The sequence below is a fragment of the Opisthocomus hoazin genome, chromosome W (assembly GCF_030867145.1).
Source record: "Opisthocomus hoazin isolate bOpiHoa1 chromosome W, bOpiHoa1.hap1, whole genome shotgun sequence".
Classification (NCBI taxonomy): Eukaryota; Metazoa; Chordata; class Aves; order Opisthocomiformes; family Opisthocomidae; genus Opisthocomus; species Opisthocomus hoazin.
In genome coordinates, this window is record NC_134453.1 from 34,858,675 (window position 1) to 34,875,236 (window position 16,562).

General features: G+C 46.7%; 1 protein-coding gene across 3 annotated transcripts in view; it reads right to left on the reverse strand.

Annotated features, from left to right (window-relative positions):
- LOC142365662 (CDC42 small effector protein 2-A-like) overlaps nucleotides 1-14,338 on the reverse strand; it is a 118,642-nt gene extending 104,304 nt beyond the window's left edge. The window contains exon 1 of one of the 3 annotated variants that reach the window (XM_075446681.1): nucleotides 13,938-14,338. The gene's annotated coding sequence lies outside the window, so the exon portion shown is untranslated. Of the gene's footprint in view, nucleotides 1-13,447; nucleotides 13,698-13,937 lie in introns of those variants that run through there. The other 2 variants (XM_075446684.1, XM_075446682.1) reach the window with 2 other exon arrangements.
- Nucleotides 14,339-16,562: the final 2,224 nt, after the last annotated feature.

The window sequence follows — 16,562 nt, forward strand, 5'->3', positions numbered from 1 at the left end:
CAGAAGTTTTCCAGAGACAGCACAACAAGCATTTGTTTTGTTACTTGAAGCTATAAGGAAAATGGCAGAATCAACCATTGCAGCTCTTTACATCAAGTTCCGCCAAGACTTTTGTAAACTACAGTGATGAAGACTGCAGAACAAGCTACAGACAACACAGTGAAATGAATTACAAGGCATACATCATGATGGATTTAACATCAGATGCTTCCCAGTTTAAGCTTGGCAAATCGCTTTGCCAATATCACCTAAGCTGTTCTCCATGGCCTAGTGTCTTATTCTATTCTTCTGACAGGTAAACTTAGTTACCAGAGTTATTTGTTTTGGCAAAGTACCACACAAGCATAGTCTCATTTAAATGCAGCGGGACTTTGTCATTTGCAAAGATCACAGAGATTTGGAAACCCTAAGCAATAAGCAGCACAACAGTCTCACTTCCTCTTAGAAACAGTTTCCTGTGGTAAATGACTAAGAAACAGAAAACGGTTTTAGAAGGATAAAGATAGCCCAAACTAGCATTCTGATTTTATAAAAGACATAAAACTGCACACTTTTGAACTTTGAGAGAAGATGCACTGTTTCCTCAGGTCCTATGGACACTTTTGCTGCTTTCCCCAGTTACCTTGAGCTCCTAGAATTTTGCAGCCACATATAAAGAAAATATTGTAACTGCTTTCAAGTATATAGATTTAGCAAATGTCTTCATGCCGATCTTTACAAATTTCTGGTGAGCCTTTCTGCACAATACAGAACTGCTGGGAAATTTCATAAATACTGAAAATTTAGGGTGTGAAATTCAGTGAAATCCTCTCTGCTAAAAAAAAAAGTCTGTGCTACCTTCACATTTCTCTTATTTCTGTTTTTTTGTAAATAATTTAATGACATAATATTTCATTTGTATCATGGGTAAGAATCAGAGACAGAGGTGACAAAGGGAACCTGGTCATGGGTGTCTACTACAGGCTGCCTGATCAAGGGGAGCCTACTGACACAGCCTTCTTCCTCCAGCTCCAGGAGGCTTCACGCTCACAGTCTCTCATCCTACTGGGGGACTTGAACCACCTCGACGTCTGCTGGAAAAGTAGCACTGTGAGCTGTAGGCAATCCAGGAGATTCCTAGAATGCATTGAGGATAACTTCTTAAGCCAGGCAACAGACAGCCCTAACCGGGGAGATGCAATACTGGACCTGATGGTCACAAACACAAGTGAGCTCATCGGTGGCATCAAGACTAGAGGCAACCTGGGCTGCAGTGATCATGCGTTGGTGGAGTTCACGGTCCTGAGGGTTATGGGAAAGGCGAGCAGTATAGTCACGACCCTAAATTTTAGGAAAGCCAACTTGCAGCTCTTCAAGGAGTTAGTCAGTAGGACCCCCCAGGAAACTGCCCTCAGGGACAGGGCAGCAGAACAGAGCTGTCAGATCTTTAAGGATGCTTTCCATGGAGCGCAGGAGCTCTCAGTGCCCAGGTGTAAGAAGTCAGGCAAGGAAGGAAAGAGACCAGCATGGCTGAGTCGAGACCTGCTGGCAAAACTAAAGGGCAAGAGGGAACTGCACAGGCAGTGGCAGCAGGGACAGGTATCCTGGGAAGAGTATAGGGACGCTGCCCAGTTATGTAGGGATGAGGTCAGGAGGGCCAAGGCGCAGCTGGAGCTGAATGTTGTTTCTGCTGCTCCTTCCTCCTCAGGGGGGGGACTCCTCATGCTCTTCCCCTGCTCCAGCATGGGGTTCCTCTCACAGGAGATATTCCTCCATGAACTTCTCCAATGTGAGTCCTTCCCATGGGCAGCAGTTCTTCACAAACTGCTCCATTATGGGTCCCTTCCACGGGGTGCAATCCTTCAGGAACAGACTCCTCCAGCATGGGTCCCCCATGGGGCCACAAATCCTGCCAGCAAACCTGCTCCAGCACGGGCTCTTCACCTCCTTCGGGCGCATCCACCTGCTCTGGCATGGGATCCTCCAAGGGCTGCAGGGTGGATATCTGCTCCATCAACCTCCATGGGCTGCAGGGGGACAGCCTGCCTCACCATGGTCTTCACAGGCTGCAGAGTAATCTCTGCTCCAGCACCTGGAGCACCTCCTCCCCCTCCTTCTTCACCGACCTTGGTGTCTCCAGAGTTGTTTCTCTCACATATTCTCACTCCTCTCTTCCGGCTGCTGTTGTGCAGCAGTTTTCCCCCATTCTTACATACATTATCAAAGAGGCACTACCACCATCGCTCATTGGCTCAGCTTTGACCAGTGGCGGGTCCGTCTTGGAGCTGGCTGGCACTGGCTCTATTGGGCAGTTATAGAATCATAGAATCATAGAATGGTTTGGGTTGGAAGGGACCTTAAAGATCATCTAGTTCCAACCCCCTCTGCCATGGGCAGGGACACCTTCCACTAGAACAGGCTGCTCCAAGCCACATCCAACTCGGCCTTGAACACTTCCAGGGAGGGGGCATCCACAGGTTCTCTGGGCAACCTGTTCCAGTGCCTCACCACCCTCATTGTAAAAAACTTCTTCCTAATATCTAGTCTAAATCTACCCTCTTTCAGTTTGAAGCCATTACCCCTTGTCCTATCACTACATGCCCTTGTAAAAAGTCCCTCTCCAGCTTTCTTGTAGGCCTCCTTCAGGTACTGAAAGGCTGCTATAAGGCCTCTCCTCTGTCTTCTGTCCTCTTCCCCTGTCTCAGCTGCAGTTGCTACTACTGCAAGCTGTAGCCAACACAGGCTGGCAGAGCAGGCATATGGCTCACTGAGCCACAGCCAGCCAGAAGAGCAGGTCAAACACATCGTCAGGAGCCACTGCCTGCAACCAGCGAGCAGCAACGTTGCGCGTGGAGCTGTCTTTGCCACAGCAACACATTAGGACTTTGCAAAGTCCCCGGCAGTCCCTGAGAAGCAGGAGAACATGGGAAGCCAAACAGGGCTTGCAGAGTTTGACCTGCCAGATGTGCAATGTGAACCCTCCTGGCTATTTCCTCTTTCATATCCTGTTGGTACCATATGAGAGACGCCGTGTGAGTTAGGCCTGACTCACTGACAGAAGAAAACTCTATGTGGGGAGGAAACAACTTGATCCAGTGACTGGTTCTATGTGGAAGCAGCAAAAGCCTGTTTTAGTTTTGCTCCTCTGCTGTGACTGCATTCCTTCAATGCCGCATGACATATTCTTGCAGTCATGTGGTGAGGGTTACCCTACAAATGCAAATAACTTCTTTATTTCTTAAAGTAAAGAAACACATGTTTGGTGGCAAAGTGCAGGGAGTGGAAGTATCCCAGGTCTGCACATGGGTTGTTACTGGAGACACCCACTTGGTGTGCACCCCCTGGAAATACACTGGGCAGGATGAGCTTAGTTCCTCTGCAGTGGCTCTGACCCCCTGGCAAGTTAGCACTCAGGGTATTAAGTAGCGCCACAGAGTTTGTTTACTGATAAACTTGCTAAGATGTGAAATCTGTGTGAAAATGCAGCACATGGCTAAAGCTGATTTTACCAATAAAGCTCAGCGGTTACAAGAGCCTCATAAAAGAGCAAAATCCCACTCTCCAGCTTAATCAGTGGATCTGAAAGCTGATTTTCATCCAGCTCCTGCTCTTTTTGTCCATCTAACCAACTGCTTTATGGCTGCCTAGAGAACTCCTAAAGATGCTCTGGCAAAGCCTTTTCTTTCTGTCTTCAGGATTTGCTGGGTCATGGAGTCCCCTGTCATGCTGCCCTGGTTGGAGACTATCAGAGAGTTGGGGTTGTTCAGCCTGGAGAAGAGAAGGCTTCAGGGAGACCTTATAGCGGCCTTTCAGTACTTAAAGGGGGCCTATAGGAATGGATCCCAGTTTTGTGTCATCAGCAAACTTGCTGAGGGTACACTCTAACTCTTCATCCAGAGTCATAAGGAAGAAATTTTTTACCATGAGGGTGGTGAAACACTGGAATGGGTTGCCCAGAGAGATAGTGGAGGCCTGTCCCGGGTTCTGCCTGTCAGACTGTCAATTTCAGGGTCTTTTTATTATCTCTTCCTTTGCTTTCCTATTAAACTGTCTTTCTCTCAACCCACCAGTTTTTATGTTTTTCCCATTCTCCTCCTCATTCCACGGGGGGGGGGGGGGGTAGTGAGCGAGGGGCAGTGCGATGCTTAGTTGCCAGCTGGGGTTAAACCACAACAGCTCTTTTTGGCACCCAACGTGGGGCACAAAGAGTTGAGATAACAGATCTAACCAGAGCACGTTAAAACAAATTTGTTACAGGCATTCATTATATTAGTTTAATTGTCACTGGTCACAATGTTGTTTTGTTTGTTCTCAGAGTTGTATTGTGTAACTTGCTTGTCATATATAGTATTTATGAGTGCTTATGTGCATTTTATCACCTCTGGGTATTGGATTAAGGTTATTGCTTTGCTGTACTGTGTAACACTGGCTTATGGTATGATAAAACCGTTGGTTGGTATTTGTACTCAGTGAGGGTGACTCAGCACGGGGTGGAGCGGCAGTGGTGGCTTCATCTCTGTACTTCAAGGAGCCATCTATTGGAAGCTACTAATAATTACACTTTTTACCTTTTTTCCTTGGAGGGCCAGTCTATCCAGGAGGCAACTTCCTTCATTGACCTGTTCTTCTCCAGGCTAATTACAACAGCTCTTGAGAATTTTTCATATCTTTGGGATATTCAAACCAGCATGGTCCTATTGCTGTCTCCTGAATGTGTTTCAGGTCTTGCTTAGGGTTAAACAACTATTTAAAAATACCACCCCATCTGCTACTGGTGCTCAGTGTGGATGTGGGTACTGTGCGGCTACTCCAACCTCCATGATGGGCACTGCGGCTACTCAGACCCTGGTGACAGGCACTGCAGATGAAGCAAAGAACCAACCGGTGCTGGTATCAGTCTCCCCTATACACAAGAAGAAACGGACACAAAAGTCAGCTCGTTTAGTAAAGGATGACAAAGAAGGGCCATCACGAGAACAGGAGGAGGAAGAGGCAGAACCAGAGATAATCAGCCGATCCCTGTCCCTGAACGAGCTGCGAGATATGTGGAAAGATTTCAGCAGCCTTCCAAGTGAGCACATTGTCACCTGGCTACTCCGATGGTGGGATAATGGGGCCAGTAGCTTGGAATTAGAGGGCAGAGAAGCCAAGCAGCTGGGTTCCCTGGCCAGGGAAGAGGGCATTGACAAGGCAACTAGAAGAAGGACACAAGCCCTCAGCCTCTGGAGGAGACTCCTGTCAGGCATGAAGGAAACGTATCCCTTCAAGGAAGATGTTGTATGTTATCCAGACAAGTGGACCACCATGGAGAGAGGTATCCAGTACCTGAGGGAATTAGTTGTATGGGCACAGATTTATTATTTATTTAATATTTTATTATTCATATGACATATGAAAACCCAGAAAACAGACCCAGATGAACTCCAATGCACATGACGCAAATGTTGGGAGTTTGTACAGAGCACACCATCATCATATGCCAACTCATTGGCAGTAAAGGCCTGGAAATAAGAAGAGGCACAAACAGTGTATGAAGTGGCTGGCCAACTCCGGCAATACGAAGAAAAATATCTCTCTTCCTCCCTACAGGCCTGTGTCTCAATTGTGGAAAAACTGTCACAGGAGGTCAAGCAATTCAAAGAGGATATGTCCAATTCCCTGCCTGTACAGACCAATATCTCAGCTATTAGGAATAAGCATTCCTCTGCTCAAGAGAGAGGATACAGAGGCTACACACCATGAGGCACCCTGTGATTTTACTTGCGTAACCATGGAGAGAACATGAGGAAGTGGGATGTAACACCTAACTCGACCCTAGAGGTACAGGTACGTGAGTTGCAAGGAAAAACAATCAAAAATGAGGGGTTTTACAGGAAAATTGCTGCTCCAGTTTCCAGTGAGAAGTTCCCCAGACAGAGTAAAAGGGCTGATCTTACTTATGATCCTATGGGAGGAACTTCTGACTGAGATTCAAATACGTGTGCCACACGAACCCATTCGTCGGTAACGAGTACTATGATCAGAACTAGAGGGGACCTGCCTCCAGCCAGGTGAAGGAAAGAGACAAATGATTTCACTGGACTGTGTGGATTTGATGGACTAACGCATCAGATCCACAAGAGTATAAGGCTCTAGTAGACAGCAGTGCAGTGTACCCTAATGCCATCAAGCTATAAAGAGGCAGAACCCATTTCCATTTCTGGAGTGACAGGGGGATCCCAACAGTTAACTGCACTGGAAGCTGAAGTGAGCCTAAATGGGAATGAGTGGCAAAAGCACTCCATTGTGACTGGCCCCGAGGTTCCATGCATCCTTGGCATAGACTACCTCAGGAGAGGTTATTTCAAGGACCCAAAAGGGTACCGGTGGGCTTTTAGTACAGCTGCCTTGGAGACAGAGGGAATTAAAGAGCTGTCTACTTTGCCCGGTCTCTCAGAGGATCCTTTTGTTGTGGGGTTGCTGAGGGCCCAAGAACAACAGGTGCTCATCGTGGCCAGTGAGGAAGCCTAATGGAGAGTGCAGACTAACAGCAGACTATCGTGGCATGAATGAAGTCATGCCGCCACTGAGTGCTGCCATGTCAGACATGCTAGAACTTCAATATCAGCTGGAGTCAAAGGCAGCCAAGCGGTATGCCACCACTGATATCGCTAATGCGTTATTCTCAATCCCTTTAGCACCAGAGTGCAGGCCACAGTTTGCTTTCACTTGGAGGGGCGTCCAGTACACCTGGAATCGACTGCCCCAAGGGTGGAAACACAGCCCTACCATTTCCCATGGAATGATCCAGACTGCACTGGAACAGGGTCCAGCTTCGGAACACCTGCAATACATTGACGACATCATCTTATGGGGCAACACAGTAAAAGAAGTTTTTGAGAAAGGAAATAAAACAGTTCAAATCCTTCTGAAAGCTGGTTTTGCCATTAAACAAAGTAAGGTCAAGGGACCTGCAAGGGAGATCCAGTTTTTAGGAATAAAATGGCAAAATGGGCATCATCAGATCCCAAAGTATAGGATGAACAAAATAGCAACTATATATCCACCAACTACCAAAAAGGAAACAAAAGCCTTCTTAGGCATTTTGGGCTTTTGGAGACTGCATATTCCAAATTACAGCCTGAATTACAGTCAGATTGTAAGCCCTCTCCATCAAGTGACCTGGAAGAAGAACGATTTTAAATGGGGCCTTGAGCAAAGAGAAGCCTTTGAATAAATTAAACAAGAAATAGTTCATGCAGTAGCCCCTGGACCAGTCCGGTCAGGACTTCAGGTCATCAAGGAAGAGATGCAACATATAGATGGGCTCGTGACTGAGAGGTGGACTTGACCATGGACCCTTCGCACAGGTTATCCATGAATGTGAAACGTGCTGCAATCAAGCAAGCCAAGTGGGTAAAGCCTGAGTGGTATGGAAGACGATAGCTAAAATATAAACATGGGGAGGTTTGGCAGATTATATCACGCTCCCGCAAACCCGCCAAGGCAAGAGTTATGTGCTTACAGTGGTGGAAGCAACCACTGGATGGCTGGAAACATATCCTATACCCCATGCCACCGCCTGGAACAGCATCCTGGGCCTTGAAAAGCAAGTCCTATTGAACGATACAATGGACTGCTAAAAATTACACTGAGAGCAATGAATGGTGTGACCTAAAAACAGTGTTTATTTAGCACTCATTTAGCAAAAGCCACCTGGTTAGTTAACACTAGGGGTCTATCAATCGAGCTGGTCCTGCCAAATCAAAACCTCCACATACTGTAGAAGGGGATAAAGTCCCCGTGGTGCACATGTAGAATATGTTACAGAAGACAGTCTGGGTTAGTCCTGCCTCAGGCAAAGGTAAACCCAGCTGTTGGATTGTTTTTGCTTAAGGACCTGGTTGCAATTGGTAGGTGATGTGGAAGGATGGGGAAGTCCGATGTGTACCTCATGGGGTTTTGATTTTGGGTGAGAATAGCCAATGAATTACATTGTATGATGTTAATTGCTAGATAACCCTGCCACTGTACGTCATCACTACTATAGTTGCTATATGCCATATTAATAGTATTCCAGTAAGAATCAGCCAGATTAATCAAGAATGAACTTTGATGAAACCGAGTGAAGCACAGTGGTGATGGAACCAGAACTGATATCAGCATGCAACAGTGCAACATTACACACCATTCTCCTGCTGCGCCCAATGTCACCTGCCCACCACACGGAAACCCCATCCTGCTTTGTCAGCTGAGTGGACTTCACACCATCTCTCATACCTTGAAATACTGTTATGACAGATGGACCCCAAAGTCATGGACTAAATGAACTCAATGGACATTTTATAGGGATGGCCCATAGACTAAGGGAATTATATCTGTGTGCATACATATCAAAAGACACAAAAAGTGATGGTGATTAGTTGGAATGTATTGGAAAGTATAGGATGTGAGCATGACATAGATGGTATAGAATAAGGGGTGGATACTGTCCTCATTTCAGCTGGGATAGAGATAATTTTCTTCATGGTTGTTATGGGTTTGCGTGGCAAGGTTTTGGTAGCGGGGGGGCAATAGGGGTGGCTTCTGTGAGAAGTTTCTCCCATGTCTTATAAAGCCAGTGCTAGCTGGCTCTAAGATGGACCCGCCACTGCCCAAGCCAATCAGCGACGGTGGTAGCACCTCTGTGATAACATATTTAAGAAGGGGAAGGAATAAACTCTGCGTTGAGACGGCAGTTAGAGAGAGGAGTGAGAGGATGTGAGAGAAACAACTCTGCAGACACCAAGGTCAGTGAAGAAGGGCGGGGGGAGGAGATGCCCGAAATGTTGGAGCAGAGAGCCTTCCCTTGCAACTCGTGATGAAGACCATGGTGAGACAGGTTGTCCCCCTGCAGTCCATGGAGGTCCACAGTGGAGCAGATATCCACCTGCAGCCTGTGGAAGGGACCCCACACTGGAGCAGGTGGATGTCTAAAGGAAGCTGTGACCCCCATGGGGAGCCTCACACTGAAGCAGGCTCCTGCCAGGACCTGTGGACCCGTGGAGAGAGGAGCCCACGTCAGAGCAGGTTTTCTGGCAGGGCTTGTGACCCCGTGGGGGACCCACACTGGAGCAGCCTGTTCCTGAAGGACTGCACCCCATGGAAGGGACCCACCCTGAGGCAGTTAGTGAAGAGCTGCAGCCTGTGGGAAGGACTCACATTGGAGAAGTTCGCGGAGAACTGTGGAAACTGAGAGGAACCTTCACACTGGAGCAGAAGAGCATGAGGAGTCTTCCCCCTGAGGGACAAGGAGCGGCAGAGACAATGTGTGATGAACTGACCATAACCCCCATTTCCCATCCCCCTGCACCACTCGGGGGGAGGAGGGAGAGAAACGGGAGTGAAGCTGAGCCAGGGAAGAGGGAGGGGTGGTGGGAAGGTGTTTTAAGATCTGGATTTATTTCTCACTATCCTACTCTGATTTGATTGGTGATGAATTAAATTCCCTTTTCTCCCCATGTTCAGTCTGTTTTGTCCATTACAGTAGTTGGTGAGTAATCTCTCCCTGTCCTTGTCTCGACCCTTGAGTCTTTCATCATATTTCCTCTCCCATGTCCAGTTGAGGAGGAGGGAGTGATAGAGTTGTTTTGGTGGGCAAACCAAAGCCAGGCCAAACCAAAACACTGGTAGTTGTTGTAGTGCTGTGTTTTGGATTGGGGATGAAAATAATGTTGATAACGTACTGATATTTTTAGTTGTTGCTAGGCAGTCAAGGACTTTTCAACTTCTCATGCTTTAACGTTTAACGTTTCTTGTTTACTGCGACACCTCTATATAACCTGATCTGATTTCTTGTCACTACTCAATGAGTAATTATTTCATCAGTGCAGTGAATGCCCTGATACCTGGGGGGGAAGCCACAGAAAAATGCAGGAAGTCACTCAGAACAAACACACACACCGAATTTGTCTCCTTCCAGTTTCTAAAGCAACTCAACTGTTTTTGGACAGAAGTAACCATGAAAGGATGTTCAAAACATTTCTAACTCTTTTCCCTATTGTAAAAAGCCACCCTCTCCATAGGCTTTGCTCAAACTGCTACACTGCAAACCACCACAGAGCTGACATACTCACAAGATCACAATTACTAGCATGCTTCAAAACAATGTATTTTGCCTTGTTATGTGATAGTTTAAGTTGTCGCTAAACCATTAGTGAAACACCCTTTAAATCAAAGATAATGTACAATACAGCTGCAACATTTCAGTTTCAGTGTTCTTCATTCAGCTGGTGTACAAATGAATTAAAATATTTCACAGACCATACGCTATTTTTTTATACTTCTGATTTATGTATCTTCAGTATAGAGTTATATAAACTTCACAAGGAAGTTTCTTCAATACAGCATAATTGATTCTTTGCTTGGAAAGGAGACCACTCTTTTTCAAAGCAGAAAGCACACAGAAAAACATCACCCACTAGCAAAAAAAATGTTAGTTATCCTGGCAAGCATATCCATATTGTAGTTTCTTACCCAAGCTAATAGGGGAAACTAAATTTGAGAGGACAATGTAAATATTCACACACAATTAAATTTATGTCCATATGTGGTGGGTTGACCTTGACTGGATGCCAGGTGCCCACCAAGCTGTTCTGTCACTCCCCCTCCTCAACAGGACAGGGGAAAAAAATACCATTAAAAAGCTCATGGGTCAAGATAAGGACAGGGAGATCACTCACAAATTACCATCATGGGCAAAACAGACTCAACTTGGGGAACATACAATTAATTGGCAATAAATTAAATTAAAGAGTAGGATAGTAAGAAAAAACTAAACACACCTTCTCTTCCTCACTCCCAACTGTTCTATCTCCTCCCCTCCCCGAGCAGCACAAGGGGAAGTGGGGGTTGCAGTCAGTTCATAAGGCTTTGTCCCTGCCACTCCTTCCTCCTCACACTCTTCCCCTGCTCCAGCCTGGGGTCCCTCCCACAGGAGACAGTTCTCCATGAACTTCTCCAACATGAGTCCTTCCCATGGGGTGCAGTTCTTCACAAACTCCCCCAGCATGGGTCCTTTCCACGGGGTGCAGTCCTTCAGGAACAGACTGCTCCAGCACGGGTTCCCCACAGGGTCACAAGTCCTGCCAGGAAGCCTACTCCTGCACAGGCTCCTCTCCACGGGCTGCAGTTCCTGACAGGAGCCTGCTCCAGTGTGGGCTCTCCACTGGCTGCAGCTTCCTTCAGGGCACATCCCACTGCTCTGGCCTGTGGTCCTCCACATGATGCAGGAGTACAGCCTGCGTCACAGGCTACAGGGGAATCTGCTCTAGCGCCTGGGGTACCTCCTCCCCCTCCTTCACCTTAGTGTCTGCAGGGCTGTTTCTCTCACTCCTCTCTGCCACAGCTGCTGCACAGCTTTTTTTACCCTTTCTTAAATATGTTATCACAGAAGCACTAAGTTGCTGATTGGCTCAGCTTTGGCCAGTGGTGGGTCCGTTTTGGAGCCAGCTTAAACTGTCTGTCTGACATGGGAGCAGCTCCCTGCAGTCCCACTTGCCTCTGCTGCCATTTCCCCTCCCACACACAACCTTGCCATGTAAACCCAATACAACATACTAGAACGTATATACAGTAAAGGACCTCATTGCTTATTTGAATTGCTACTTAATTCACTAAGAGTCACAAGCATTTGCAAGATCACTTTCTGTAATTTCATCTTCAATATTCCCTCTCCCCCTCCCAAAAAACACACCAATCATTACAACAGAAATTCATTTATTTTGTCTTTCAAAATTGTATCTATGTTTTGACAAAGTGAAAAATGCAACTTTAAGAAACAGATATACACCTCCACTGAGCTAATATTAATTGGATGACCTAAGTAAATGTCAGTAACTAAATATGCCTTGAGTGCAAAAATAACACATTCTAACCCAAATTACTTCTTTCAACTGTAATACTAATGTTACCTTATATTTACAAGAGTTCCTTATACACTGAAACAAGTTTAAAAAAAAACACACTCAGTCCTTGAGCATTAGATTAGTTCTGTTTTTCTTTTGTGTGTGTGAAGGATCTTAAGCAACTCCCCCAGCTTTAAAAACATATTTACTTTTAGATTAAATTTTTTTTTTAAGCCATTATCACAGTACAGGAAGGATATTTGGAATGGGTGTGAGAAAGGTCTGTTTAGGGTTTTGTTTGAAGTGCTTCTATGAAGTTTCTCATTTTGGAAAAAAAAATGTAAAAAAATTACTCCATTCATCCAAATTCAAAAACAAGATCAGAAGACTTATGATCTATTCCATATCTAACTTCAGAGTTAGAATTCTGTCGTGGTTTACCCCAGCAGCCAAGAACCAGGACCCAACAGCCACTCATTCACACCCCCCACCTTCCCCCCCAGTGGGATGGGGAGGAGAAATGGACAAAAGGTAAAACTGGTGGGTTGAGATAAAGACAGTTTAATAAGACAAAGTAAATACTAATACTGATACTAATGAATATGCAAAGCAAACTATATACAATACAATTTTCTCATCACCTAGTGACCTATTTGCAGCCAGTCCCTGAGCAGCAGTCACAGAATCTGGAAAATCACTAATTTCATGAAACTCCTGAAAAAGATGGAACTCCAGAAAAAGTTCAAACTCCCAGACAAGAGAGGACTTGAACTCATGGAAAAGAGAAAGAAAGAATTCCTGCCCCTTGGCCAACCCCCATTCATAAACTGAGCATGACGTCTAGGGTATGGAATATTTCCGCTGGCCAGCTTGGGCCACCAGCTGAAAACCAGGACAAAGTCCCAGAAACCGATGGGCCTATGAAAGATTTATAATTTTGATAAAAGCATGAAGTTACATATACTACATAGCAGACTAAAAATTAAATGCTTAATCCAAAAGATAAGCCACACATTTCAAACCACCATGTTACAATAAGAGTTTAGCTCTTTGGATACAAAATTAGTTTATCACCGTTACATCCCCAATGGCCTTTAGACACTTGGTTTAATGGGTAGCTTCAAGGAATTTTTCTTCAGAGTGACATTCTGCATTTCACACTATTTTACAATAAGCTATACTGCTATTTTAAAATGCGGGGGGGTAGGGGGTGTCACGATAACATACACTCATGCCTCTTGCTCAGAAGGAAGGCACCACAGCATCCCCAGCAGGCAACCTCACCCTGTTTTCAGCACAGGCTGAGCTCTGAGCCCCCATACAGCCTTGACCTCCCGCAGGTCTGCCACCAAGCAACCTGTTCAAAGCACCACTTGCCCTCCCTCAACACAGTCTGCTCTCACATCTACCTTCCCCCGGAAAAAAAAAAACCAACAAAACAAAAACCCCACCAACCCACCCACTAAGATCCTAATTTTTATAACCTACTAGAAACATTGTTTCTTGTCTCTCTTTTTTTGTTCTTTTTTTGTTCAACTGTCAGAAGAAAATGGTTTTTAAAATGCCTCGAGAACATTGCTCACCGCGCTGTTGGCAAAGCCTACCTGTTCTAAGGGTAGGTACCCCTGCAAGGGGTCTGTTCTCCTCGCAATACCTCGCCCGGGCCTCAGCGGCCCTGCCGCCGCTCGTGGGGAGCTCGCTCAGCCCAGCCACAGGGCTGAAGCCTTGCAGTACGGAAGATACCAGTGGGCTCCTCGGTAAGGAGCAACCGGCGACAGGCTGGGGGCTGTACAGGGAGAGGATGCCGGGGCTGCCCCCTTGCTCCACTCCAGTCCGCGGGTGGGGAGCAGGCGGAAACCCAAGCCCCCTGCCCGGAGGAAGAGAGCGACCGGTTCCGGTGCCCGAGGCGCAGCCCAACTTGCTGCCGGCCGCAGGTACCTGCTCCACGGCCCCCTGCCCAATCTGGCTCCAGCGGTACCCCTGATGGCGGGCAGGCCGGCGAGGCCGCTCTTCGGGCTCACGGGGGAAGGAGGGGGTGGTAAAACCGCCGACTGGGCTGGCGGGAGAACCCAAATCCCTGTCCCTGTCACTCACCGCTGTCCACAGTGGCAGTCTCTCCTTATGCACCTCTCCTCGGCACCTTCTTCCCCTCCTTTAGGGAGTCCCGTGCCACTTCCCCAAGGCGCTGGGAAGGGGTGGAGGAGGATGGAAACAAAATCAATGGAGGAGGCTGGTGATGGCCGGGCGGTCACACCCAACGGGCAGGAGTGGCGCTAGCCTCTCTTCTCCCTCCCGGCCGACTCCCCTGCCGCAGCTGAGCGACGAACACTGCCTGCTGCCGCCGGCGAAGCGCCTTCCCTTCACGGCACAGCGAGCCTGGCTGGGAGGGTCTAGGGCGGGGAAGAGGTGAAAATGGCGACCACAGCAGCGCTAGTGCGGCGATGGAAATGGATCCACCAGGCCGGCCTGCTCCACGCTACCGGCTGGGCTCAGCACAACTAGGAAGACAGGTAACAAAGGAGATCAAACAGCAACTAGAACAGTTGCTCTATCCTGACAGCCCTTATATACAACCTGCTCCGCCGCCACCGCACTTTCATAATGCATAAGACAGTGTTCCTGAAATGCCTTCAATTGATTTTCCTTGTTCTCTTGCCTTTTTTTAAATTTTTACAGACTCTTTTTTATGATTTTGGACATTTTTTCTTAGAGGCCTTTGTTTGTGCCACTGAGGTACCATATGTGATTATTTCTGAATTGCCTTCTGAAGGACCATGTGAGGGGTGTTGGAATCGGGTTACAGATCTAGTCAGTCATCTTCCCTTTTACAGATCCAGCCACTGAAAACCACCAGTCCCAGCCCTATGCCCTACTGACGGTGTTTCACTTGCACACAATTAGACGATGGAGTGTCATTATCTGATGAATACAAAGAACTGTTGCAACTGTTGTTAGCATTCTGTTTAAGCTTCTCATTACTGTTAATGAACTATAATTCACAAGAATCCTGTCATGTAGAGAAAATATTATCATCCTCACTTTCAAGATGAGAAATTGCTGTATAAAGAGGCAGTATACCTTGCCTCAGGTCATACATGTAGTATGTGGAAAACAAATTTAATCCAGAGTTTGAGTGCAGATCTAGTGTGGTGGGTTGACCTTGGCTGACTGCCAGCCCTCCCTCCCCCAGTTGTTTTCTCACTCCCCCTCCTCAACAGAACAGGGGGAGAAAATAAGATGGACAAGCTTGTGGGTTGAGATAATAGCAGTTAATTAAGAAAAGCAAAAGCCATGTGTGGAAGCAAAGCAAAAAGGAAATTTATTCCCTACTTACCATCAGCAGGTGATGTCCAGCCACTTCCTGGGAAACAGGGCCTCAGTACACATACCACCTTAGCTACGAATGCCCCCCCACCCCGCTCATCCCTCTTTGGGCTTTTGCTCGTCCCCTCACCCACCCTGGCCTTTGGGGGTGGGGATGGTGGAGAGAAAGCCTTGAGGAAGCCAAAACACTGGTGCATTATTAATGCTGTTTTAGCCAAAAATGCAAAGCACAGCACTATATGGACTGCTACGAGGAAAGTTAACTCCATCCCAGCCAGACCCAGTACATCCAGTCAGTCTAACCTCAAGCTTGTTTTCTTTATTAAGCACTCTTTCTCAGGACTTCACTCCTGAAAAATGTTTGGGAGAAGGAGCAAAGCATTATTGAAGAAAACATGCCAACAGAAATTCTGTTGAGGAATAGCTCATGCAGAAAACTATGCAGTTAAATGGAGGTCTTGTGAGTAGGCATATTTACACAGAAAACTTTCTGCAGAAATATCATCCTGTTTTGTTAAGTGTACATATCAAGAAGGAGGACAAGCATGCAATATGTCACTTCAATATTGTGCATCTAAGATGTGACATAAGTAAGCACTTCCAGCTCTTATTGGCCACATTTCATGCAGGAGCATGTGAATCATAGGAACATCGCAGGAATCTTAGACCAAACCTGCTGACACATTAATGATTCCCATAAAGGAATATATATATATATATATATTCCCATATATATCCATATATATCGGGTTTGCATGGCAAGGTTTTGGTAGCAGGAGGCTACAGGGGTGGGTTCTGTGAGAAGATACCAGAAGCTTCCCCTATGTCTGATAGAGACAGTGCTAGCCGGCTCCAAGACGGACCCACCGCTGGCCAAAGCTGAGCCAATCAACGACAGTGGTAGCACCTCTGTGATAACATATTTAAGAAGGGGGGAAAACTGCTGCACAACAGCAGCCGGGAGAGAGGAGCAGTTCATGAAGATCTGCAGCCCATGGGAAGGACTCATGTTGGGGAAGTTCGTGAAGAACTGTCTCCCATGGGAGGGACCCCACACTGAAGCACATGAAGACTGTGAGGAGGAAGGAGCGGCAGAAAGAACATGTGATGAACTGACCACAACTCCCATTCCCCGTTCCCCTGCACCACTCAGAGGAAGGACGTAGAGAAAACTGGGAGTGAATTTAAGCCCGGGAAGAAAGGAGGGGTGGGGGTGTCACTGAAAATCCAGGAAGAAAACCTCGTAACACCAATGTAGTGTTAAAAGGCAGGCATTTTTTATTGCAGCGCTGGATGCACGGGGGATAATTCCACCAAACGTGCATACCTCATACCTTTTTCATGTGGTTTATGTAGACCAAAAATATGTATATTTATTTTATTCATACATATTCA